We start from the raw sequence: 25,275 nt of genomic DNA on the forward strand, positions 1-25,275 counted from the left end.
GTTGGGGGTTTTTGGCTAGTTTAAGAGGCTAAAAAGCCCTCAACTTTCATTGTTTCATATGTATGTTTAAGAGGGTTTCAAAACAAGTTTACAAGGGTTTAAGTTTTGTTTTAAGTTTGTTTTCAAGAGGGTTTATATGAAGAAGGTTTCACAAGAGGAGATCATTTTCGTTTGGTCCTTCAATCTTCCAATCTCTCCCTCTTGTTCATTAGAGAAGTTTTTCTAAATTCAACTTCTAGCTTCATTGATATTTATTGTTGATTATTATTTCTATAAGCTAGATTTTCATATTGAGTTTAGTTTTGATTATTTCTCTTTGTTTACACACAACTATTGAACTTATAGCATTTTCATATATTGTATAATTTGGGTTATGATGAATGTAACTTAGAAAGTGAACTTACATTGTGTTCTCATCTATTATAGAGAGCAAAACTTATATTTGAGCATTTATTGTGAAAATCACATTATAATACACAAGTACACCAAGAGGAGTGTGTCGTGAGGATGTGGTCGATACCAAGAGGAGTGACGTTAGTGGTAAAGCCTAGGGAGAGGTAGTAAAACCGGGTACTTGAGGGAGGAGACACGTGAGGACCAACACTTGAGATTGTAGGTTGTGTGATTATATTGTAAGTGATTGTGAACGTTGATCAATGAGCTAAGTTGCATGGAAACGAGCATGGGTACTGGTACGAATACGGGTGCGGGTACGAGACACGGCAAAACTGTAAAATGTAGGGTACGGGGACACGACTATATATATATTAAATTAATATTGTACATAAGATAATTTTCCCCTTCATGTGTCATTAGAATTAATATTGTACATAAGATAATTTTTCCCCTTCATGTGTCATTAGAATTAAAATTCCGATCATATTTTTGAGTTTCTTTTATCATATTGATTATAGTGAATTGTAAACTACTCATTTTTTTACTAGACATCTAAACGACCCATTAACTATATAGTTTTAAACTTGTGTATGGACTGAAACGAATCCGACCCGTATCTCATTGTTTCAAAAGAAGGATGTGAAGTGTAAACTCTACGTCCAGGAAGTCTTTGACAAGTGTTTTAAATTAACACATATATCGTATAATTGAGTACATGTTGTAATAAATGCATGCATATATTCAAGAAGTGTCCATGAAGTTTGGGTACGGGAAAGTGTCGGGTACGTGTCCGGTACAGGTACAGCTTCATTATAGAAGTACCCGGATAACATAGTCAATGAACGTTGAAAACCGATATTGTGAGGTGTAAGCGTTTTTAGGATGAGCGTCGAAAACCCAGTTGTGGTGATAGTGGATTTCTCCCCGGGAGTAGGAAGCGGAGACGTAGGTCGGAAGGACCAAACTCTGTGATCATTTTTATGTGTTTGAGTTTGTCTTGGCGTTATTATTTGTGTTTATCATTTGTCTCATTCTATATCGTCATTGTGTATTGCTTATTGTTTATAGGAAAAATACTTCCAGCCTCCAAAACCTAAGAAAACGTGCTCCCCCCCAAAACTTTGTCAATTGGTGCTTAAAGATTTTGTTCTTTGAGCCCTCAAAAAACACAAAACCCACGGTGAAGACAGATCAAATGTTTCAAAATATCATCAGACTAGTGTACAATAGTATATGCCAGAAAACAATAAAGATTTTATAATAGTGACATGATAAATGTGATGGACTAAGTAGAAGTCAACAATTTTATAGAATTATCGCAGAGACAACAGAACAAGAAAACTCTCACACAAAAAGACATGAAAAATGCAAGTACTCCAACAAACTCATGGTTAAAACTAATCATTCTAATATATCAAGCACTTTTCAGTTTGATAGGTTAAAACTAATCATTCTAACATATCCAATTATCTGATATAAATATGCTATTGCCAAATCATTCTCCATGTGACATATCTCACTGGAGGAATAGCTAGTTACACCAACAAAGCATTGGCCTATCAAGCCTAACAGATTAATTATTAGCTACCATATCACTGACACAAAAATAAACACGTCAAGAATAAATCCATGGTAGGTGGAAAGAAAGTTGGATTAAACTAAAAGGAAAGTAGAAGAAGAGGAAGCACATGGAGTGTTACATTCTTTTACGGATACATCATCACCATCACCAAACTCCAAAAGAACAGAAAAACAAAGTGGTACATACCATACAAATACATGTTAAGCAAACTGCAAGCACCATGTCCCTGCTTACCATCTCAGACTTGGAGGTCTTTGCTGGGATTTTTCTGCATGACTTGTAGTTGGTTGATATGTGATTATGGTAAATTTCAAAGAACTCTAGGTATCGATGATATACTGGTGTAGCCGAAGGCATATACACCACACAACAGCAGCAACAATATAAATTAGCATTCTATATATCTCAATGATGTAAGTTAACATAATAATATCTAATATGAGGGTAGGATCTCTAACGAACACAAATTAATTAGGTTTAGGGTTTTGTTGAGAGTAGATAATTACAGAGGATAAAGGGCCGACTTGAGCAGGAGGCGGTGGAGGCGGAGGAGCAACACGACCCGAACCTATGAATTGGCGAAGGCCAACGCTGCGGAGGAATCGATGGATGCGGAGGAGGAGACGGCGGAGGATCGACAGCGGCGCAAAGATGAGGCGGAGGTGCTTCCGGCGAAGATGAGGCAGAGGCGGAGGCGTCAGCGATCGGGAGTAGATATGAAGGAGGTGGAGGCGAAGATCACAATTAGATGAGGCTGGTGAATTTTGGGGATCGATCAAATACTTTTGGGGGACGCGCGGGTGAATTTTGGGGGACGCGCGGGCGATTTTCGGCGATTTTCGGCGAAGATGTTTCAACCCGCGGGTGAAGTTTGGGGGGCGCGGGTCCTAAAAAGTAAAATGGCAATTTTTTTTTACCCTAGCATCCTGCTGCTCCCAAACGGTTGTAACCCGTTTGGATTGAAATATCCAAACAGTTTAACCCGTTTGGGAGAGCCGTTTGGGATTATCTAATAGCCCAAACAGTTGTACCCGTTTGGAATAAGTAACCCAAACGGTTGTACCCGTTTGGGCTATTTCGATTTGCCCAAACGGTTCTAATAACCGTTTGGGCAGCCCAGTTTTGTACTAGTGATGCACGACAGTATTGTTAGGATTTCTCCATGTTAAGTTATGGACTGGAGAGGTTACAAGATCATAATCAACGATGGAGTTTTTCGGGTCACCAAGGGCGCACTGATCACAATGAAGAGAGAAAAAAACCATCGTCTCTATTTTCTACAGAAAAGGACAGTCACTGACTCAGCTTCAGTTGTAGCACATGCAACTTGGTCACATTGGTGAGAAGTGGTTGAATATTTTGAGCAAGCACGGTTTGCTTAGCCAGCGTAAGGTTTCCAATCTAGACTTATGTGAGTATTGTTATTTACAGCGAGAAACACTGTATTCGGTTTTGGAAGCTAGTGCATCGTATGAAGGGAATGCTTGATCACATCTATATATGTAGATGTCTGGGACCCCGCTCCCATTCCATCAAAAAGTGAAGCTTGGTATTTTCTATCATTATTGATGATTATTCATGAATGGCGTGGATTTGTAAACTAAGGCATAAGAATGATTTGTTCAAAGCTTTCTAGCAGTAGAAGGCTCTAGTGAAGAAGCAAACAGAGAAGAAGGTGAAGCGTCTCTGCACTGAAAATGACATGAAGATTTGTTCGAAAGAGTTTGAGGAGTTCTATAAGAACTAAGGCATTGTGGGACTCCGTACCTAAGAGAGACTCCTAGACTTAGATAGGAAGTGCTTGTTGGTTTTGGCCCTTACCTTCTCAACTGCTTGCGCACACTATAAGCAGTGTGCTTGCTGCCAAGGACTAGGCTGCCGGACCACATTCTATCAAGTGTTGGGCAAAGATTGCTCATGCGCACCACGTGTGGTCTAGCTCCTACAGTTGGACAGGTTGCGGTAACTCTGCCTGTTGGGGTGTTTTAGGCAATTCAGAAAACTATTCGAATAGGGTTACTTGGGTTTGTTGAAGGAAACCTTCTTGTACCCAAATTTGATTCTTTAAAAGAGGTTATATTCTCAGATCTAGGTCATGGGAGAAAGATAGTAACTATGAGAAAATAGAGCGAAATAGAGCATATTTAGAGAGAGAGAACTCATTGATCAAATTGATAGAGAAGTTCTCTATCTTCTCTATTTATTTGTGCTCGAGAGAGAGAGAGAGAGAGAGAGAGATTGTTGATCTCATCTTGTCTATATAATTTATAATCTCTCTTCTCATTTAAATTGTGCCTCAAAACTGATAAATCCTTCTATCTATGAATTCTCATGCGAATGAATTTGATAGCGTGTAGCAGCATACTCAATCTTGAGTTCAATTGGACACAATTATTGGAATTCAAATAGAATTTGACTCTCAAGTCCAATTTAAATCCATCATGAATTTTTGAAGCCCACGCCCACTCAAATAGAAGCTTGTGCCTTTTAATCTCATAGGATGGTTGGCATGTGATTCCTTTATTTTTGGGTCCCAGTCAACTTCGGTCGCTGGTGGAATTTTGACACAACTGTAATCCATCAGTTCACGGATCTATACAACTGTCACTAAGTGAATGTTCAAATTGAAAGGTACATTCACCTATTACATAGTATAAGGGATCCTGTAATATTATTTTTAAAGTTCTTCTTTTACTATTATTTCTAAATTATTTTAAGTTTTAAGTTATGTGGGGGATTTTTGGAATTGTAACTTAAAACTTAGGAAAGTATGGTCCCAAATTGGATCTCTAAGAGTAGGCATCTCTGTAGGATCTGATCCAATCACAATAAAATACTAGAGGGAGGTGAATAGTATTCTTTTAAAAATTAATGCAAAGAAGATTATAATTTGTAAAAAATATCACAATCACAGAAATAACAATCACAAACATAGAATTTTATATTGGTTCTACCTCCTAGGTGTACATCCAGTCCCCAAGCAAATCGCACTTGAGAGTTCCACTATGATTTTAAAAAACTTACAAAATCAAAAAATCAAACTTGACCAATTTGCAAGTCTCTACAAATTGCACTCAATCTCTTCACCAAGAGATTACACCTCTCACACGCGAGAGAACACTTGTCTTGATACAACTTGATTCCTATAAGCCTTGATAGTATTGTGATGTGTAGCAGTGGCTAGGAACATTTTGAATCTCTGAAAATTACCTAACTTGATTGTATATTGAATGAGGATCAAAGGAAAAATTAGAAATTTATTTTTCTCAACACTTAGTGAAAATCTAAAAATTTTCTTTTGAAAGATGCACAAAACTTGAATCTTGTATATAGGAATTCGTGACCCAAAATTCAGAACATGTATCATCTTTATAGACTTGAAAAGATAGGTTTTCAAACCCTAAAATCGTATACAAAATGGCTATAAACTGTCATTAATTTGAATTCTAAAATGTTAGAAAATTGTCTTAGTAGTCGACTAATTGTTGTTGTAGTCGACTACTCTGAGTTCAACAAACTTCAGAAAACTCAGAATTTTCCTTAGTAGTCGACTATTATTATCATTAGTCGACTACTCTGTAAAACAAAAAATCTAGAATTTAACATTCGAAGCTGAGTAGTCGACTATATATACTGTGTAGTAGTCGACTATACTGTAAACAACAGAAAGTGAAATTTTGCCTAAGTGCTTTGTTGTCGACCATAAAAAGTCATTAGTCGACTAGACTGTAATTTGACAGAAACTTATATTTTTGATCTGAACTTCAGTAGTCGACTATAAGTAGTTATCGGTCGACTACTAAGGGTTCAAAATGTTATGTATGAAATATTTTAAGACTCATTAATTGACTAAATACTCTAATGGTTAATATAGGAGATTTCTATTGTTAACAAATACATTAAGTCTTTGTTAATATATTCTAATCTCTATGTGTGTGTATGTGTGAGTGATCAAGGCTTGTACAATTTTTTTAAGTAAAGAAAATGTAAAAAGTTACATTGATGTATAAGCTCTTCATCTTCTTTACTTCATGATGCCTTGAACTCATCTTGCACTTGTTCATGTTGATAGATGTATTGAAATGTTAGTACACAATAATACAGATAGTTATTCATATTATGACTAAATTGTTATCGTCAAAATTATATCTTGTGAATATGATATCCAACATTCTCCTCCTTTTTGATGATAACAAACAATTTATGCATATATAAGTATATTCTAAAAGAATTAATCATTTAGGAACAAATATACTTACTCCCCCTGCATAAAAACATATTAAAGTCTATGATTTCAATAAATTGCATAATATTTTTACCATTCTCCTCCTTTGTCATTAACAAAAAGAAATAAATAGCTAGTCTAAACATACTATAAATTCTTCTTCGTGAGCTAATACTTCAAAAAGATCTTCCAGATTATAAACATAGTCCATCATTTCACTCATCCATATGGGTAGGCAAAGACTTGCCATAAATACCAAAAGTTCGACAATATCCATCTTCCCAATATGTTTTAATATAAGTAGCTCATGAACACATATAAAGTAAACATACTAAGCATGATAAAGAGAAGCACAAATTCGTACATAGTTGGAACACACAAACATGAACATTGTAGCAAAATACATAAGTCTAAGCAAACATCAAAACATAGTTTTTAACATAATTTAAACACACAAATAAAATAAGTACTTAATTGTATTTGACATAACAGACTGAAACTGTTCTAAATGATGCATGCATAGCCTTCTAACTTGATAGTCCTAGTGGAGGTTGATTTCCTTGGAAGTAAACACTGAGCTTCATGTCCAAGGTAGCAATCTTCATATTCATTGTGTCAAACTTTATTTCCAGGATATCAAATTTGTTGGTTAATGCTTCTTGACTTTTCAGCATAAGCACATTTTGATCATACAAAGCTTTTTGTCCCAATTCCAAATCAAGTATCCTAACAGACAAAGTATTGTATTGTGTGTCAGAGAAACAAGAAGGTTCATTCATTGGTGGTGGAATATGACTAGTAGAGGGTCCAGCTTCATCAGTGGCTTGTGGTATATGTTGGGGGTGTTGTTCTGGTTGAGATTGAGGTTCATCTTGGTGAATTTTAAAATTAGTTAGTTTCATCCGAGTTAAGGCATTGGAATCAAAAAGATTGATAGAACGGATCTTAGAAGTTTCAGATTCTAAATCAACATGATATGCCTCAAATATTCTCGTAAGAAAAGCTCCAAAAGGAAGAGATCCCTTAGAAAAGACTAAAAGATTTTTATAAAATACCTCAGCCCAATTTACTTTTATGTTTGCCAGAATTGCATAGAGGGCTTTGGTTAGGTCAAGAGGTATCAAATGAAAGCTTCCAACTTTTGGAAAAAGGTTGTAGGCAAGAATTTGAGCTATAATCCTGGGAATAGGCCTAAGTTTATTTGAATTATTGAGAGGTTTGTCATAACCGGGATGGAAAATGTGATTAGCAAGCAAATTTTCATCATTCATTCTAATAGATGAAAGACTAACACCTTGAAAAGGAATATTAAAAATTCTATCTAATTTCTTAGGAGTCATATTAATTTCAATTCCCTTCACAAGAGTGTTAAGAACATCCAAGTGATGATCGGTTTCATATCTAGAGATATTAACGTAAAATAGTTAAACCAACAATGAATAATATAGTTTTCTATTTTCAGATGAAAAAAGATCTAATAATCCAGCATTTTCAAAGTAATCACTTAAATTATGAGTGATGAAATTATCAAATTTGACAAATCCATTAGGTATAATTTTAAAAGATTGAAATTCTTTAAATTGGGTAAGCAAAGAGGGGTCTTTAAGATAAATTGGATAATCTTCAACTACATTTGATGGTCCAGACCTAGGCCTCTTTGATTTTGACATAATTCAATTTCGAAATTAAAAATGGAATAGAGAAGAGATCTTACCAAACTATTAAAACCCTAAAAGTAGTCGGCTAATTGAGGTTATAGTCGACTACTGAAACTTGATAGACAGAAAGAAGGATAAAAGTTTGAAGAAAAATGAGAAGGAGAATATGCTCTAACCTTAAGGCTGGATGAACTGAAGAGAGTATGGGTTCTTTCGGTTTTGGAGAGAGTAAAAACGTGGAGATATAGAGAAGTTAGGGTTGTTTGCTTTAGTTATTAATGAGTGGCTAAGATTTGATCAAAAAAATCAAATGAAATGTTGAGATTTAATCTTAATAAAATATGATATAGGGTCTTGATTTATCTAGTAAAAGATGAAGGGTTGAGATCAAAATAACTTAAGATTAATGGGTATAGGGTTTTGAATTTTATGGGTAAAAGATCCAATGTGTTAAATACTGTAAAAAGAGAAACTACCAGATTAAGTAGTCGACTATACTGTAATGTAGTCGACTACACTGTAGTTGATAGAGTTATGTAAATTTGTGTTGAACTTTTATTAGTCGACTACTCTTCTTATTATTCGACTACTAAGAAAAATAACAGAATATTATATATGTAAAGTCTATTCATGTAGTCGACTACTAACTTGATTAGTCGACTATTAAGGCTGAATATGCATATGTATTGATTTTAAAAACTTATTTTAGATCTTCTAAACAACATATACCTAATTTTCTTTTTAATTTAACATATATTTCTTCTTTTAAAGGTTTTGTTAATATATCAGCAATTTTTTTATCGGTTAAAATAAAATCTAAAGAAATAACATTTTTTAGTACATTATCACGTAGAAAATGGTGTCTTATATCAATATGTTTTGTACATAAATGTTGAATAGGATTTTTAGATAAATTAATTGCACTTGTATTGTCACACATTATTGATGATATGAGACAAACTATACCATAATCAGATAAAGTTTGTTTCATCCAAAGAACTTGAGCACATGCAAGACTAGCAGCAATATATTCTGCTTCAGTAGTTGATAATGATACTGAATTTTGCTTTGTACTAAACCAAGATACAAGTGAATATCCAAAGAAATGACATGTACCACTTGTACTTTTTCTATCAGATTTACATCTTGTAAAATCAGTATCACTATATGATACTAAATCAAATGTGCTATTCTTAGGATAAAATAAATCATAATCTGTAGTATTTTTTAGGTATCTAAAAATTCTTTTTACATCTTTAAGATGTGATTCTTTAGGATTAGACTAAAATCTAGCACATAAACATACACTAAACATAATATTAGGCCTACTTGTAATAATGTAAAGAAGTAAACCAATCATACCTCGATATAACTTTTGGTCAATATTCTTACCATTTTCATCTTTATCAAGAGTTGTAGTTGTACTCATTGGTGTTGGTTTACTTGTTGTATTTTCCATTCCAAAGCGTTTGAGTAAATCTTTAGCATACTTGCTTTGGTTGATGAAAATCTCTTCCTTTAATTGTTTGATTTGTAGTCCAAGGAAAAAATTAAGTTCACCCATGTGACTCATTTCAAATTCATCCTACATAATCTTTGCAAACTCTTGACAAATATTATCATTAGTAGAACCAAATATTATATCATCTACATATATTTGAATTAATAGTATATCTTTATTACTTTTTTTTATAAAAAGTGTAGAATTAACTTTTCCTATTTCAAAACCAGAAGTTAAAATTTAATCTATCATACCAAACACGGGGTGCTTATTTTAGACCATACAAAGCTTTTTTAAGTTTAAAAACATGGTTTGGAAATCTTTCATTTTCAAAACGTGGAGGTTGTTCTATAAAAACTTCTTTTTTAATAAAACCATTTAAAAAGCACTTTTAACATTCATTTGATATAATTTAAAATTCATAAAACATGCAAATACAAGTAAAATTCTTATAGATTCTAAACGAGCCACTGGTGCATAGGTTTCATCATAATCAATATCTTCTTCTTTATTATAACCTTAAGCAACTAATCTATCTTTATTTCTCATAACTTGTCCAGATTCATCTAATTTATTTCTAAAAATCCATTTGGTTCCAATAATGGACTTATCTTATGGTCTAGGTACAAGATCCCAAACATTATTTCTTATAAATTGATTTAGTTCATCTTGCATAGTAATTATCCAAAAATCATCAAGTAAAGCTTCTTTTATATTTTTAGGTTCAATAATAGAAATAAAAACAGCATGAGCAATCAAATTAAAATGAGATCTAGTAGTGACTTTATCAAAAATATACCCTATAACCAAATCATGTGGATGATTTTTAACTTCTACAAAATCCTTTGGTAAATTATTTTATAAATTATCATCTTTTAAAACATCTAGCATTGGAGAATCATAAATAGAATCAATTAAATCATCATTATTATTCAAAACAGTTGGTGTTTTTGTAAAATTCTCATCAAAAGAAACATGCATAAATTCTTCAATGTATAAGGTTCTTTTGTTATATATTCTATAAGCTTTGCTATGGTTACAATATCCAACAAATATTCCTTCATCACACTTAGAATCAAATTTGTCCAAGTTATCTTTTGTGTTTAAAATAAAATATTTACAACCAAAAACTTTAAAATAAGAAACTTTAGGAATTTTATCATAAAACAACTCATAAGGTATTTTCTTTAATATAGGTCTTAATAAAATTATGTTTTGAACATAACATGTTGTAGAGACAGCTTCTGCCCGAAAATACTTTGGTAGGTTACCATCATACAACATGGTTCTAGTACATTCTTGTAAAGTTCTATTCTTCTTTTCTACAACTTCATTTTGTTGAGCCGCTTGAGGAAAAGAAAAAGTGTTACCATTTTTATCATAAAAATTTGCAAAAAGTTTATTTTTAAATTCTCATCCATAATCACTATGAATAGTAATAATAGAAAGAGACTTTTGTTTTTGAATTCTTTTGCAAAAGATAGAAAACTCATTAAAAACATCATTTTTATGTTTAAGAAATATTACCCATGTAAATCTTAAAAAATCATCAACAAGCACAAATGCACATCTGCTTTCATTTAGTGATGCAACTTTAGAAGGACCAAAAAGATCAATATAAATTAATTCTAGTGGTTTACTTATAGAAATTACATCTTTAGATTTAAAAAATATTTTATGCATTTTTCCTTGTTAACATGCATCACAAAAATTATCTTTATAAGAAAGTTTAGGTAAACCTTTAATAGAATCATTCTTAGAAATTTTAGAAATATGTTTAAAGTTAACATAACCAAAATGTTTCTGCTCTAAAATAGAATTATTATAAGATGCGAGAAGGCAATGTTCATTAGAAATATTATTCATAGATAAAAAATATATATTATTTGTTCTATGTCCTTTAAATAATACAGTAATCATATTAATATCATAAATTAAGCAAGATTCTTTTTCAAAAAAAATTTAAAACTCTTATCACAAAGTTGACTTATACTAAGCAAATTATATTTAAGATCATCAACTAATAAAAAATTATCAATAATAGGTTTATTTGGATTACCTACAATTCCAATACCGATGACCTTCCCTTTGTTGTTATCTTCAAAAGTGACCGTACCACCATCCTTATTTTGATAAGATGATAATAATTGTATATTACCGGTCATATGTTTAGAGCAACCGCTATCCAAAATCACCTATTTTTCTTAGGTATATGAAATGATAAACATTTACAATTTTGGTACCCATGCTATGTTGGGTCCATAAAATTAGCCTTTTGGAAATCAAACCCACGAAGAGTTTGATTTGCCTAAATAGTTATTTGATAAACAAACATCTTTAATAAAATCAGAAATATAACATCTTTTCTTTAAGGGAGTTAATTCCTTAGGAATCGAAATAGATAAGTATTTGATTTCTTTTAATATAAAGCATTATTTTTAACATTATGGTCATGCAACTTACAAATTGGTTTTACAAAAATAGTTTTCTTAGAAGCATTATTATTTATATGAAAACTCAAACCTTTTATCTTTTGAGATTCTTTAATCTCAAAAAAGTTTCATATAATTCATATAATTATGTGAAGCCTTTAATCTCAAAAAAGTTTTATATAATTCATTGAAAGCATCTAAAACCTCTTCATTGTCACTTACTTCATCTTGTGCCATAAAACACATATGGACGCTTTTCTTTTCTTTAATTTCTTCATCCGAAGATGAATCATCACTATCATCACATGTAGCCACCAAAACCTTCCTTTTTTATTGCTTTGAATATTGTTGAAATTGGTGAAATAACTTGATTTTTGCTTATTTTTTAATAATGGACAATCTTTCTTCATATGTCCTGGTTTGTTACATTTGAAACAAAGTAAGTTATTTAAATTTGAAAATTTTGATTTGAACTTACCTCATTTTATGAACTTTTGAAACTTGCGTGCAAACATGCTCATTTCTTCATCGTCATCCGAATCTTCTTTATCGGAAGTAGTATTAAATACAAGCACTTTTTGTTCTTTGATTCATCCTCATTCTTTCTATCTTCAATTTGAACTTCATAGACCATGAGGTTACCAATTAAATTTTTTACCGTAAGAGTTGATAAGTCATTTGCATCCTCTATAGCGGTAACTTTCTTTTCCCATTGTGGAGTAAGTGAACGAAGTATCTTCTACACCATCTCCACTTGAGTGTATACTTTTCCAAGACCGAAGAGAGAATTAGTGATATCGGTAAACCTTGTAAACATTTCTCCAATGGTCTCGCTTTCCTTCATTCTAAATAATTTGAACATGTGTACAAGAACAGAAATTTTAGATTCTTTAACCTTACTTGTGCCTTGATGAGTTACCTTAGTGTGTGTCAAATATCATATACAGATGTAGCCATTGACAGCCTATTGAAATCATTCTTGTCAAGAGCACATAACAATGCATTCATTGCTTTAGAATTCAAATTTGCATTGTTCCATTAAGATGTAGTCCATTTCGTGAAAGGTGTAGTTGGCTTCTCGTATTTTGTTTCCACAACGTTACAAAGTTCGTAGCCAATTGATTGGAGATAGATTTTCATCCGACACTTCCAATAGTTGTAATTCAGTCCATCAAATATTGGTGGACAATTTGTAGAGTGTCATTCCTTGAATTTTGAGTTTGAGTCGGAATTAAATATCATTTCTTCAACCTTACTCTGATACCTAAGTGCTTTGTAGTCGACTATAAAAAGTCATTAGTTGACTAGACTGTAATTTGATAGAAACTTATATTTTTTATCTAAACTTCAATAGTCGACTATAAGTAGTTATTGGTCGACTACTAAGGGTTCAAAATGTTATGTATAAAATATTTGAGACTCGTTAATTGACTAAATACTCTAATGGTTAACATAGGAGATTTCTATTGTTAACCAACACATTAAGCTTGTGTTAATGAGTTCTAATCTCTATGTGTGTGTATGTGTGAGTGATCAAGGCTTGTACAATTTTTCTAAGTAAAGAAAATGTAAAAAAAAATACATTGATGTATAAGCTCTTCATCTTCTTTACTTCATGATGCCTTGAACTCATCTTGCACTTGGTCATGTTGATAGCTGTATTGAAATGTTAGTACACAATAATACAGATAGTTATTCATATTATGAATAAATTGTTATCATCAAAATTATATCATGAGAACATGATATCCAACAGTCTCAACCAATCAGACAACACGAAAGGCGATACGACAACTCCTAGCCAACACGAAAGGTGAGACGACAACTCCTAGTCAACACGAAAAGTGGTGTTAGTCGACATGAATGAACGAACAAGACGACAGGACGAGTCGACACCCTCTGGTCGACACGAAAGGCGGTATGAGTCGACACATTGAGGATTCGGACTCGGAGTCGAGTGGGTTCGAATTTTGTCACATTTTTCTCCCTGAGTCTATGTTGCTCTTCGATTCTAATAGAATTCAACACTTGTTAAAGGATGAGATCTCATTGGGTATGGTTAAGGTTTTTGGCAAAATCTGACCAGGACTTAGGAAGTTTGTCTACAAGATAGGCTATCTGAAACGTTTCATATAAGATAGATCCATTCCTTTTTAGTTGATGAACTATACGCTCAAATTCATGAATCTGATCATTCATTGATTTAGAATCTATCATTTTAAATTTGTTAAAATCAGAGGCTGTAAATATTTTAATTTGCATATCATCTAAGCCATACTTTTTCTCTAATGTTTCCCATAGAACTTTAACATTAGTGATAGAATAATATATGTCATATAATCTATCAGATAAGGCTCCTAGGATTCTATGAAGGTAATGATATTCTATTTCTTGAGGTGTTCTCGGGATAGGAATGGAGTCTATGGAGGAAGATTGCCTAGTGATTAGTCTAGATGAAGATGAGTTGTTGGGTTCAATTGCAGTTATTAGATTTAGAGTTGTTAACCAAAATCTCATTTGGTTTTGGTAGCGACAGAAATTGTTCACATCAAACTTCTCTGGTTTGGCCAACAGGATTTTACTTGTAGCCATGATCTAATGATGAATATATGATTTTGTAATCATGATGCAGCATACATAATTTAGGCACTCTATCAACAGAAACATCAAGTAGTACAACAAGTTGGTTTTATGACATGTAAACAGCAATATCATAAGAAATATAATACGAAATAGAATATTTAACATGATTTTAATCTAAACAGCACAATTAGATTCTTAGATTGTTTGGAAAAATAGGTGTTGTTTAGACTAAATTTAACAATAAAATCAGATTTTAAATAGTTAATAAAAATCAAGTAATAGCCGAACAATATTATAACTCCAAAATGAAATTGATTCAAAAGAAAATAAATTAAGTTTATAAATACGGCCTGATGATCGAAGCATGCACTAAGCACTGTCTCAAGAATCTAATTACCCCCTCTCGTAAAGGACTTCGTGGCAATGGATCTTGGAGATATGATGACCCTCGGTCAGGCAACCTCCTTCTCATCGGCATGAGCTTCAATAAGGCTTTGCGAACTCTTCTTGACTTTCAGGGAATCAGCAAAACAGTAACAGTAGGAAGTTGTAATTCGAAAAGAAAAGAGGAGAAGAGAGGAACTGTTCGTTGTATTTTTCTCACTGTATCTAAACTCTTGTGGTTGTAGGTTCTTTTATAGGGTTTAAGGCCGGTGGTTGTTGATCCACTATTCACACCTTTTAGATCCATCATTCACGCCTCACTAAATATATTAAATATGTTGACGTTTTCCTTTCATTTAGCAAGCTATTTAAGTTCATAAATCCTGCGGTAATTAATACGTTTTAATCCTAGCCGTTTTCCAATTGTCATGTATGCCAATATCGCCCTCCAAATCCACCGGTCTCGCCTATTATTGCTTAGTTCAATGTTATTCATGTTTTGATTATTATAGTTATCAAAATAATAATAATTCAAAGTGTAGCAGGTTAAGGGTCGAGAGTGCGAGCGCCTTCTGAACTGAAGAACCCAAAGTAAACAATGTTGAATCCAAACCCTTTCCCAAACACAAGAAATGTCCATTCCACCAAAATCAAAATAAAACATTTAAGAAGAAATTCTTTCATCAAAATAAGAAACCTGGCCACTTTCAAAAGAAGGAAGGAGCTGAACGTCGAGTCTGCTTTGTTTGTGGATGAATCAACCATCTTGCTAAGGATTAGTAAACATGATGACTTCCAGTTCAGCTGAGACTGCTTTCAGGTCTGTTCTCTTCACCTCTGAAGTAAACATGATCTTTCAAGCAAATGATTAGTGGATTGACACTGAAGCTAATATTCACGTTTGCTCTAATCAATCTCTGTTTTCCACTTATCAGGTCTTAAGGGGAGGAACTGTGACAATAGAAAATAATAATGTGGCTCTTGTATCTGGAATAGGTCGGATTAACCTAAAACAGACTTCAGATAGGACTTTGATCCTGCAAGATGTCCACCATGTACCAGATATTAGAAGAAACTTAATTAGCGGATCTTTGTTAGTGCAACAAGGCTACAAACTTGTTTTTGAATCAAATAAAGTTGTAATAACTAAGTGATTGAATTTTATTAGAAAATGATTTCTAAGTGATGGTCTTTTTAAATTGAATGTTAAGAATTTTACTTCTGCATCTTTAATGCCTTCGAATATTGAACCTTGTATTACTTGGCATCAAAGATTAATACATGTTAATTATAACTCAATTAAAAGATTTATGCAACTCAATATAATTCCAAAGCTTAATATAAAAGATAATAAAAAAATATGAAATATGTGTAGAAGCTAAACTTCTTAAGAAACCCTTCAAAACTATTGATAGAGATTCTGAGATATAATAACTCATCCATAGTGATGTCTGTGATTCAGGAAGAACATCTAAAGGAGGTAACAAATATTTTGTAACTTTCATAGATGACTGTTCTAAATATTATTATCTCTACGTAATTAAGACCAAAGATGAAGTGATAAACAAATTCAAAATATATAAAGCAAAAGTTATAAATCAATTAGATAGGAAAATAAAAATACTAAGATCAGATAGAGGTGGTGAGTACACTTCTAATGAACTAAAACAATTCTGTGAAGAGAATAAAATCATTCATGAAATAACTGCTCCATATACACATCAATCTAATAGAGTTGTTGAGAGAAAGAATAGAACACTAATGGACATGGTAAACTCAATGTTAATTAATTCTACTGTGCCAGAGAATCTGTAGGGAGAAGCTCTCATGACTGCTTGTCATATACTAAATAGAATTCTATTCATGAATTCAGATAAAACTCCTTACATAATTTAAAAGAATAGAAATCCTAATTTAGATCACCTAAAAGTGTGGGGGTGCTTAGCAAAAGTTAAGATACCTGAAAATAAAGAGAAAGAAAATGAAAGTACCCTAATGCTGTTCGCGGGGAAAATTGTTTTCTTTGATGATTCCATTGTTTTCTTTGACAACAGTTTATCGGTTATAAAGATCCGGTCTTTTTATAAGTTCCGGTTACAACGAGATCAAAAGAAATAAAAATTACAACTTTCCTTATTTGTCGAACAAATCGCGAGATCCTGTTTTGCGGTCTCTCGCTTGTGTGGGTTCTTTGCCTGCGCCGGGTTAATCCGTGGACCACCGCGCGATCTTGATCCGGTCGAATCTACACGGTACGACGGATGTTATCTCACGAAGGAAATAACATCCAAGGGGATTATTTCACCAAGGAAATAATAGCCCGTAGTAATCGAAATCGACTAAGCGAAATCGAGACTCTTCTCAGGATCAAAGACCAAGCTTTGATCCGGAGGGTTACCGTGCAGATCTCAGATCTGATCTCTCTCGAACTCCTACCTTATTTGGCGTGGATGATCGCCAAGAACCAGATCTGAGAGTCTGAGTCTTCTAAGTTGAAAATCCGAGGGTGAGTTCTCAATCCGGCAAAGTTTCGGCTCCAAAATTCCAACCCTTGAAAACTGAGCCATCCCCCTCTATTTATAGGCTTCTGAAAGCGGATCTGGGCTCAGATCTGGGCCCAGATCCGCCTGTGGCTCGGCCAGGTGGCTCGCAACGCGAGCCACCAACAAGGTGGCTCGGCCCGGCGCACCCTTGGTGGGTCGGCCACCGAGGGCCACCTTTGGTGGTGCTCGGTTGGTGGCCGAGCCACGCTCGGTGCCGCCGAGCCAACCTAGAGGTGGCTGCGGCGCACCGAGCCACCTAGGTGGCTCGGCCACCGAGCTCTTCCCGGGGTGTGCCGTGTCGTCCGTTTTTGCGGTTTCGCGGTTTTATCCAAGCTTCGTTGTTGATCCGAACTCTGATTTGGTAGTCCGTATCCTGATTTGGCAATAAATCCACTTCGGTGTTCGAGTTCGAATCCGTTCTACGGTTGGATGACTCGTTGGCTCACCGAACCGTTGGCTTGATTCCGCACGCGAGTTGATATATTCCGTTGTTCGCGTGCGGTTCGTTAACCTCGTCGCCTCGTTAATCCGCTTCGTCGCGTGTCACTTGGCTTTGGTGTTGTGGTCCAACGATCGTGTTTGGATATGTCACCCGATGGTTCGTTGGTTTGTTGAATCACCGTGCTGAGCTGTGTTAAGGGACCTATAAGCAGTTTTATACGCCTACAGTGCACTCTCATGGTCATGCACGTGTATCAACGTGTAACTCGCACTTTGTGATTGTGATCAAACGTACGTGGAAGATTAACATTTACAATACTCCAGGCTATTCGGTGCTTTGTCGAATGTCTGTAAGGTTTCCGGTGCTGCATTTATTGTCTGACCGTTGTCAGAATTTTGAACTTGAAGTCGATTCCTGATTTTCTGATCTTTAGCTCGTGTTTGTTGGTTCAACATAGAACTGACCATCGATTGTTGGCGTTGAGTCTTTATTTGCGACGCGTTGTTCGGCGTAGTGTTTTTGAGTTATCCTTAAGAATATTTTTAGAAAAATATTCTCCAGAAACTTCTCAACCGGAAATAGGGAATAGTTTATACTCATATACCTTATTGGAGTATTAAGAAGCAGTTTATACTCGTATACTTTTCAGAGTATTAAGAAGCAGTTTATACTCGTATACTTTTCGGAGTATTAAGAAGCAGTTTATACTCGTATACTTTTCGGAGTATTGAGAATGAGCTGAACCGGCCTAATAATGATCCAAAAAAGGCAGTAATTAAGCTCCAAAAATCTTCCGACCCTTCCGAATATCTGGGAGAGGAGTGAATAAATAAGGGACTGGACCGTCGAGTATTTCAGCCTCGTTCTTTTATAGAAGAGTCTGGAATGCTTTGGATATGATTGCCCCAACCTTCAATCAGTATGACGGGACTTTTGAATGTCTTCTATTCTTGATTCCTTCAATCCTTTAGGCTATTCGGTGCTTTGTCGAATGTCTGCAAGGGTTCCGGTGCTGCATTTATTGTCTGACCGTTGTCGGAATTTTGAACTTGTTTGACTGTCGTACGTTGAATTTTTTGCTCGCAACGCGTTGACTGGCATTGACCTAGGGTTACGCATTGACCGGCGTTGACCCTAGGGTTTCGAACGTCGTACGTTAACTTTTTTATCGCAACGCGTTGACTGGCGTTGACCTAGGGTTACGCGTTGACCGGTGTTGATCCTAGGGTTTCGGATCGCTTGACGTTTGTTGGAGTATACACAGTTTAAGCTCTTGAGGTATTGGAGCATGGCGGTCCTAAATGTCGGAGTTGTTAGATGCTCAAGTCACGAGACCAACTAATGAAGATGATGCTTCAATGACTTGCATTTATAGAATTTTTGGCAAATTCTCAGCCATCAACGGGTTTGATAAGCCTTTACCAACTACCGTTTGAGTCGGGCTAGCATGCGGATTATATAAATCCGTTCTGCATGTGACATTGTGCTAAGAGAGTTAACGCTCTTAGTGCTACGATATTGAATACGTAGACTTCGTCTTTCTCCTGTGAAAAGACTAAACAGCAACGTGTATCAGACGTTGACTTAGGATTTTTGGCAAATCCTCAGCCTTCAACGGATTTGACGTGCTCTTACCGACTACCGTTTGAATCGGGCTTACATGCGGATTGTTTTAAGTCCGTTCCGCATGTGACGTTATGCTAAAAGAGTTAACCCTTTTAGTGCTACGATATTGAATACGTAGACTTCGTCTTTCTCCTGTGAAAATACTAAACAGCAATGTGTATCAGACGTTGACTTAGGATTTTTGGCAAATCCTCAGCCCTCAACGGATTTGACATGCTTTTACCGATTACCGTTTGAATCGGGCTTACATGTGGATTGTTTTAAGTCCGTTCCGCATGTGACGTTGTGCTAAAGGAATGAACTCCCTTAGACTTGATGCTACGACTTCGAATACGTAGACTTCGCCATTGTTACGGGAACAGGCTACCCAGCAACGTGTTTTAGACGCTGACTTATCCCTACTTAGGCTTCGGGATAAAATACCCCAGAATCGAACTCTGGTGTCTTTTTCCACGGAAAAAGACTAAACCGGCGACGCGTGTTAGGCGCAGACTTATCCCTGCTTAGGATTCGGGATAAACTTCCTAGGATGAATCCTAAATTGACAAATTTTGGAAAGATCCCACTTCTGAGTCTGAGTCCGAAACTGATCTTGATTCGATCGTGATTCGTTCGAGTCCGCTCTCGGTTGGATGACTCGTTGATTCCTCAACTCATTAGCTTGATTCTGCACGCGGGTGGATGCATTCCGTCGCTTCTGTGCGATTCGTCGATCTCGTCCGCCCGATGGTTCGTCGGTTTGTGCCGAGCTGTGCTAAGGGACCTATAAGCAATTTTATATGCCTACAGATACCCCCTCCAAAGTATTTCAGTCTCGTTCTTTTATAGAAGAGTCTGGAATACTTTGGATATGATTGTCCCAACCTTCAGTCGGTGTAACGGGACCTTGGAATGGCTTCTATTCTTGATTCCTTCAATCCTTTAGGCTATTCGGTGCTTTGTCGAATGTCTGCAAGGGTTCCGGTGCTGCATTTATTGTCTGACCGTTGTCGGAATTTTGAACTTGAAGTCGATTCCTGATTTTCTGATCTTTAGCTCGTGTTTGTTGGTTCAACATAGAACTTGCGACGTGTTGTCCGGCGTAGTGTTGTTGAGTTATCCTTAAGAATATTTTTAGAAAAGATATTCTCCAGAAACTTCTCAACCAAAAATAGGAAATAGTTTAATACTCATATACCTTATTGGAGTATTAAGAAGCAGTTTATACTCGTATACTTTTCAGAGTATTAAGAAGCAGTTTATACTCGTATACTTTTCGGAGTATTAAGAAGCAGTTTATACTCGTATACTTTTCGGAGTATTGAGAATGAGCTGAACCGGCCTAATAATGATCCAAAAAAGGCAGTAATTAGGCTCAAAAAATCTTCCGACCCTTCCGAATGTGTGGGAGAGGAATGAATAAATAAGGGACTGAACCATCCAAAAATTTTCCGACCCTTCTGAATATCTGGGAGAGGAGTGAATAAATAAGGGACTGGACCGTCGGTCGTTTTGAAGTCGTTTCGACACTCGGTTCAGCTCTAATTTGAATTTTAGTTCAAATCTGGTTCAAACTAGTTCAGAACTGGTTCAACCTGGTTCAAGACTGGTTTAGCCTCATTTGAACTGATTTATCTCCGTCATGATATATTGACTCATGTTGACTTTTTGCTCGCAACGCGTAGACTAGCGTTAACCTAGGGTTACGCGTTGATAGGCGTTGACCTTAGGGTTTTGAACGTCGTACGTTGACTTTTTGATCGCAACGCATTGACTGGCGTTGACCTAGGGTTACGCGTTGACCGGCGTTGACCCTAGGGTTTCGAACGTCGTACGTTAACTTTTTTTGCGACGCGTTGTCCGGCGTCCAGGCTTCATTATGATGCACTGTTCGGCATTTGACACAGTTTATACTCGTACGTCTGCTGGAGTACACACGGTTTAAGCTCTTAAGGAATTGGAGCATGGATCTTATCCCAAGGTCGTTGGATGCTCGAGTCACGAGACCAACTCATAAAGTTGATGCGTCAATGACTCGCATATTTATAGGATTTTTGGCAAATCCTCAGCCATCAACGGGTTTGATGCGCCTTTACCGACTACCGTTTGAGTCGGGCTAGCATGCGGATTGTTTTAAGTCCGTTCCGCATGTGACGTTATGCTAAAAGAGTTAACCCTTTTAGTGCTACGATATTGAATACGTAGACTTCGTCTTTCTCCTGTGAAAATACTAAACAGCAATGTGTATCAGACGTTGACTTAGGATTTTTGGCAAATCCTCAGCCCTCAACGGATTTGACATGCTTTTACCGATTACCGTTTGAATCGGGCTTACATGTGGATTGTTTTAAGTCCGTTCCGCATATGACGTTGTGCTAAGGGAATGAACTCCCTCAGACTTGATGCTACGACTTCGAATACGTAGACTTCGCCATTGTTACGGGAACAGGCTACCCGGCAACGCGTGTTAGGCGTTGACTTTAGGATTTTTGGCTAACCCCCAGCCTTCAATGGCTTTGATAAGCCTTTACTGACTACCGTTTGAGTCGGGCTAGCATGCGGATTGTCTAGATCCGTTCCGCATGTCACGTTGTGCTAAGAGAGTGAATTCTCTGAGACTTTGTGCTACGATGTCGAATACATAGGCTTCGCCATTATTGCGGGAATAGGCTACCCGGCAATGCGTATTAGACGCTGACTTATCCCTACTTAGGCTTCGGGATAAAATACCCCAGACTGGTATTCTGGTGTTTTTTTTCTACGGCGAAAGACTAACCCGGTGACGCGTGTTTGGCGTCGGCATATCCTTTCTTAGGATTCAGGATGAAATTCCCCATACGTGTAAGGCATGGATTTTGGTGTTATTAATAACAACCTGCCACAATGTTGAATATGTGGATGGGTGTTCTTTTTAACGGTTAAGAACTAACCGGCAGCGCGGGTTAGGCGCAGACTTATCCCTGCTTAGGTTTAAGGATAGAATACCCCAGGATCGAACTCTAGTGTCTTCTCCTACCGAAAAAGACTAAACCGGCAGCGCGTGTTTGGCGCAGACTTATCCCTGCTTAGGATTCGGGATAAACTTCCTAGGATGAATCCTAGATTGATAAATTCTTAGAAAAGGTTGGTGTGGTGTTTGCGTCAAAAGTTGCTTCCATTGATAATTCTATTGAACTTTGGTCGTTTACAACGAATTACAATGAAAAAATTAGAAAATTACAACTCTTGAGAAACTAACACAGAAGTCGTTTATCGAATCCTGTTTTTGTGGGACTTTACCTGCGCCGGGAACGCTTTGGTTCGTGGACCGCCGAATCACAGATCGTGAAGGGGGTTTACTGATTCTGACTTCGTTTATCGAAGTGAGAACTTAAAACGATATCTTATCAAAGTAAGATAGTCGTTCTTCTTAAAATCAAGTCAAAGCTCAATTTCAAGGAGTTACACGAAAACTTAAATCTGCACTCTCTGCTCTGAATTGCTCGAAAATATGCTCGATCCTCGTCAGAAGTGACCCTAGGGGGGTATTTATAGCCTCAGGGGTCTGTAACTAAAAAAAACACGACAAAACAACAAGTTAAGGCCGTGAGACAGTGTTTACTGTCACGGCGGACGAGACAGTGTTTGCTGTCTCGGCCCGCGTGACAGTAAATACTATCTCGGAAAGCGAATATTCCAGGCAATTTTCGCTGTAACTGCCTTCCCACGTTTTAAACTCCGTTATTTTGGCAGTTATTGACGTGATTTTCGCCCACGATGTTCTCCACATCCCTTGGCAGTTAATGGACACGTGGGTGGGAGTTACTTAAAGTGGTTTTGACCATTTCAACACTGTCTCGCTAGCGAGACAACAAAATCTGTCTCGCTGGCGAGATAGCGAATACTGTCTCGCTGGCGAGACAGCGAGCTGCGAGACAGCAAAGACTGTCTGCTGGCGAGACAGCAAAGACTGTCTCGCTGGCGAGACAGCAAAGTCTGTCTCGCTGGCGAGACAATTCATATCTGTCAGTTTTGAGTGGTTTTCCCTATATTTAGATATCTATTAGCATTTTTGACGCCTACAGATACCCCCTCCAAAGTATTTCAGACGCATTCTTTTATAGAAGAGTCTGGGATACTTTGGATAAGATAGATTTTACTTACGATCCCTTCAATGCTTGGCTGAGTAGATCGTGTGGAAGGACTTGTAAATGGCTTCAATGCTTGATCTCTTCTGCTTTTAGTCTATTCGGTTCTTTGTGGAATAGCTAATGTTTTCCCGGCGTCGCGTTTATCGTTTGACCGTTATCGAGATCTTGAATTGAAGTTGGTACTTGCTCTTGTGGGTTCAACTTTTATCACTGAATTGATATATCCATTGAGAGCTCATCAGGTTATCCTTAAGAATATTAATATTCTCCAGAAACTTCCTATTGAGGGTAGGAATACAGTCTAGACTCGTGTACCCATTGGAGTATCCATCTGTATCGCACTTTGCTTTTGACTAAGAGAATATTCACTGTCTCATGCTGCAAGGCAGTGTTTGTTGTCTCATAATGCAAAACAGAAGAGTTTGCTGTCTCGCTGAGCGAGACAGAGTTTGAGTTTTCTGTCTCGCTCAGCGGGATAGAGTTTTCTGTCTCGCTCAGCGGGACAGAGTTTTCTGTCTCGCTCAGCAAGAAAGAGTTTTCTGTCTCGCCCAGCGGGATAGAGTTTTCTGTCTCGCTCAGCGAGACAGCGACTATATAAAATGGACTTAGGATTTTTAGGGTTTTCACGTCGACTTCTTTTGCGATTTCTGACGATTTCTTCGGCGATTTCCTACAGTTTTCCTGCAGTTTTCCACTTCCCCTTGCCTTCTTTGTTTCTGATTTGTGTGGAGGCTTCGTTTAGGGAGATTCGACTTGGATTTGATAGGTTTGATTTCCCTTTTTTCTTTCAAATCTTGATCTTCTTTGACTTCAAGTTTGCATGCACTGTTTTAGCGATAATTCTTGGTGTTTCGTTCAATTTCACGTTTGAAACCCTAACTTTCCTCTTGGGTTTTAATGTAGCTCGTGTTTTCGTCATGTCGCCGCGTAGAGCTCGAGGAACTCGAGGCTGTCCGACTGTTCAAAGCCCTGAAGAGGAGGGTCCTGCTGCAGTTTCACATGGGGGTATATCTCTTTCATCCTTTTGCAATTTTAAACACTGTATTTCTTCAATTTCATGCGTTAATACCTGTGTTTGTATGCAGATCCTCGTTTGTATCCTTTGAGATACCTTCGAGAAGAGCCGGTATCCTCCTTTGAGGGGATCGACGCTTACAAGTGTTTGTTTTGCTTGGACAAAACGCACTTCAGTACATACAGGGGCGATTTCATATCATCCCACATGTGTTGAAAGGTTTCGATATGCCGTTATAATGTCCGCGCATAGTAACGCATATCTCCTTTATACATGTGGTAGATGGAAAATCGTCACACCTGTTATGAGGTAGTGACTATATCTTATGGAGTAAGATATATCGCTTTCTCTAAAAAATTTGAGGACTATTCTTACACAATTTATGTGTATGTTTTCTTTATCAGTCCAATTTCCTTCTACCGTCTTTATTGCTGGTGCGGTTACGGGCCAAAGTAGCACTACCCACTCTTATTATGAGGGGTTACCGCTAATCGAATCCGCTCCCCAATTTAAGTCAGATTATAGCGAAGGAGCCAGAGAACTGATTCAGCGAGGGAGCTGTCGTATCCTACGACGATTAATCACGAATGCAACCTTAATTTCGGAGCAGGACTCAAACCAATGTATAAGGAAACCGGACTTCTTATTTGGTGACTCCATAAAGGATCTGGCGATTGCTTTCTGTAAGTCTGCATAGTGGTTACACGAGGATGGTTCGTCATTCCTGTACTTGCCTTTTATCCCTCGAGAGCACTCACTGTTAAAGTTCAGGAACTTAT

The sequence above is a fragment of the Asparagus officinalis genome, chromosome 8 (genome assembly GCF_001876935.1).
Source record: "Asparagus officinalis chromosome 8, Aspof.V1, whole genome shotgun sequence".
Lineage (NCBI taxonomy): Eukaryota > Viridiplantae > Streptophyta > Magnoliopsida > Asparagales > Asparagaceae > Asparagus > Asparagus officinalis.